Source organism: Leptonychotes weddellii, chromosome 11 (genome assembly GCF_054177405.1).
Source record: "Leptonychotes weddellii isolate Sample4059 chromosome 11, ASM5417740v2, whole genome shotgun sequence".
Classification (NCBI taxonomy): Eukaryota; Metazoa; Chordata; class Mammalia; order Carnivora; family Phocidae; genus Leptonychotes; species Leptonychotes weddellii.
Genome location: NC_138379.1, coordinates 60,502,994 through 60,506,034, shown reverse-complemented (window position 1 = coordinate 60,506,034; position 3,041 = coordinate 60,502,994). Strand labels below are relative to the sequence as shown.

General features: G+C 32.9%; 1 non-coding gene across 1 annotated transcript; it reads right to left on the bottom strand.

Moving 5' to 3' along the window:
- Positions 1–1,846: 1,846 nt before the first annotated feature.
- On the bottom strand, positions 1,847–1,978 carry LOC115940868 (small nucleolar RNA SNORA72). The gene has a single exon (XR_004075598.1). It is a non-coding gene; the product is annotated as a small nucleolar RNA SNORA72 (small nucleolar RNA).
- Between the last annotated feature and the right edge of the window lie 1,063 nt (positions 1,979–3,041).

Genomic DNA, 3,041 nt, shown 5'->3' with positions numbered 1-3,041 from the left:
GCATTTGTCCCAGGATAAACCCATAAAACTGCTTTCTGTAGAAACTACATTGTTTGCCTGGGGTAAAACTGCCGTGAGTGTTTTTGCTTAAGAGAGAAGCAAAAAAGATCAAAGTAACAAAGTAAACTTAACAAGGGTGGGGACAGTTGAGGATCAAAGGCGAGACAATACTGCCAACTGCTTTATTCCTGATATTGCCCTTCTTATTTTCATATGTGATGAGCCCCTACCTGATCTGACTGCTCTTGGCATCCCCTGGCTCCTAATAATATTGCCAATACTTCCCTAATTCTTTATGTAAATTAAATTAGTTCATTTCATTCTCACAACAGCCCTGTGGTAGGTCACAATATTATCGTCATCTAAGAGATAGGGAAACTGGCTAGGGCACAAAAATTGTAAGTAATTTGCCTAAGTTCACAGCTAGAAAGTACTAGAGCTGAGATATGTACAGAGTGTGGTTCAAGAGTCCCATGTACTTAACCATTGCCCTGGGTCATCTTGATGCGGTGCCTGCCATTCGATGTGCCACACAAAGGCTATAGGGCACCTTTCCCACAGAGAGGACAGGACTTCAGAGAAACAGATCCACAAACCTACAGGGAACACCCTTGCCATCTCTCTTTACTTAGCTGCTGAGTACCTCGTTCATAGATATGAATTTGTCTAACCAAGAATCATCAAACATTTGAGGAAATGCAACAGCGAGCAAGAGAAAAGATGAATAAAAAGAAGAACTGACAACAACAACAAATAGAAAAAAGAACCAGAGACATTTTAAGGAACAAAAGAGAACTTTAAAAATTAGGATGATCAATAAAAAGTAAATACTGCAATCAAAGAAAAAGTAATTACATAAAGCTAAACTTTCTTGGAAATTTCAAATGTGATTCCTAAAATCTATAAAATTCCATAGAATGGCTAAATAATACAATAGATCTGATTTAAATCAAATTGTTCATCCTCAAGGACAGAATGATGAACTTTCTCAGAATATGGAGAAAATGAGAGAAATTAAGGAATACAAAGGATCAAGGTAGGTATTCCTACATCTATTAAATAGAAATTCTGGAATTAAAACAATACAGAAATTTTAAGAGAAAAAAGATAAAATTATAAAAATTATAAAATAACATAATTTCAATGATCTTAAGCCATTTTTTATATTAAAGAATTTGCTAAGAATCAAATATAATGGGATAAAAAGATTTGAGCCTAGAGTACTATGGCAAAATTTCTGAATTTGAAGAGAAATTACATGAGCTTTCAGAATGGAAAAAATAAACAAGTTGCTTCCAAAGGAATAAGAACTCACATTGGGATCACATTTGGCTACCACCCATACCAAGCTTGATGGTAATGGGGCCTTGCCTTCAAAGTTCAGAGTTAAATGATCTTTAATTCGTAATTCCAAATCCAATTGTTTGTTTTAAAAAAAACCAGAGATATTTTATGTCTCATAGATACTTATTTAAAAAAGTTTTCTTGAATATATATTTGAACAAAATGGTAAATACATCCGAGATATAAAAAGATTTAATACAAGGCCAGTAGGAACTATAAAGTAGGAAACTGGATAGTTAAAACGAGAGATGACAATGTGCAGTAGGCCTGGAAACCAGTAGATACAAACTAGACCGAAAAGTGAATTCATAAAGTTGTCTGCAAGAAGAAAGGGTTTTTTTTCATAAGTCATTTAATGGCAACTGGTAATCATTAAATTAGTAATGGTTATCTTCAAAAGATATTATATTAGCTGTGCTGTCATTTCTCAAGAATGATCAGGTACCTAGAGTCACAGACATTTCCCACATAGGATGCATCATATAAATCAGAATCAGACTTTGTTTATCACCAGCATTTATAAAACCAGACCTAGGGAAAGAAGTAGGTCTGGGGACACATGCATGGTCTTAATATAGTGAATATTTAACCTGCCCTGATTATTACAAAATTAGAACAGCAAGAATATTTGCAGGACGAAAGTGGGTTTAATTAGTAGATTGTGTGATTAGGAAAATAAAGATCTTCATATGTTTCCTTAATCAACAAGAAACAAACAAAAGAATAGAACTCTGGAAAACATTTAAAATTAAAAAACAAAACAAAACCTGGGGCACCAGGGTGGCTCAGTTAGTTAAGCATCTACCTTTGGCTCAGATCATGATCTCAGGATCCTGGGATGAAGCCCCTCATCGGGTTCTCTGCTCAGTGGGGAGCCTGCTTCTCCCTCTCCCTTTGCCTGCCACTCTGCCTACTTGTGCTCTCTCTGTGTTAAATAAATAAATAAAATCTTTAAAATAAATAAATAAAATTTTTTTAAAAGCTAAAATATATTAAAATTATGTAATTTGAAATAAGCTGAAAATATATTAAAATTATTTATGTAATTTGAAATAATTTTGAGCAAATACTTGAGTATAAGAGAATTCTCTTTAGCTAGACATGTAGAAAATTCTTATCTGAATGACAAATTTCATGAAATAGAATTGAATTCCTTTTCTTTTGTCGAATTATAGTATTGTTTATTTAGAGATATATTTTACCTATTCATAACATTGTTTTCATTAGTTACCTATCTTTAGAATGAAGAGTAGGCTAAATATTCAAGAGAGTTAAGTTTAGTTATAGAACATGAATGTTGTAAATCATGGAACCCTGAAAATGTCTACTTCATGTCCTAACTGACAAAAGTAAGAAAGAGGAAGAGCAGAAGAGAGAAGCCATATATTAGTTAACTTCCTCTTCTTACATAGCAAGGTATTAGTAGATACTGTTTAACAATTATGGACTAAAAGTAGAGATCTGTATGATTTTACAGTAAAGAAATATAACTACGAGAAGGACAAAAAATTAGAAAAACAAAAATGAGGCTTGGAAAGGAGAGAAAATGGAAGTAGTAGGTAATGTAACTGCTAAATTTCAGCTACAATGATAAGATGCCTAGAGACAGCATCCAATTGAAGAAAATATACTGACAAAAAAAATAAAGGTGTAATAACATTTCGGTTTATGGTTGCAACCATAACATTAATTTGTAA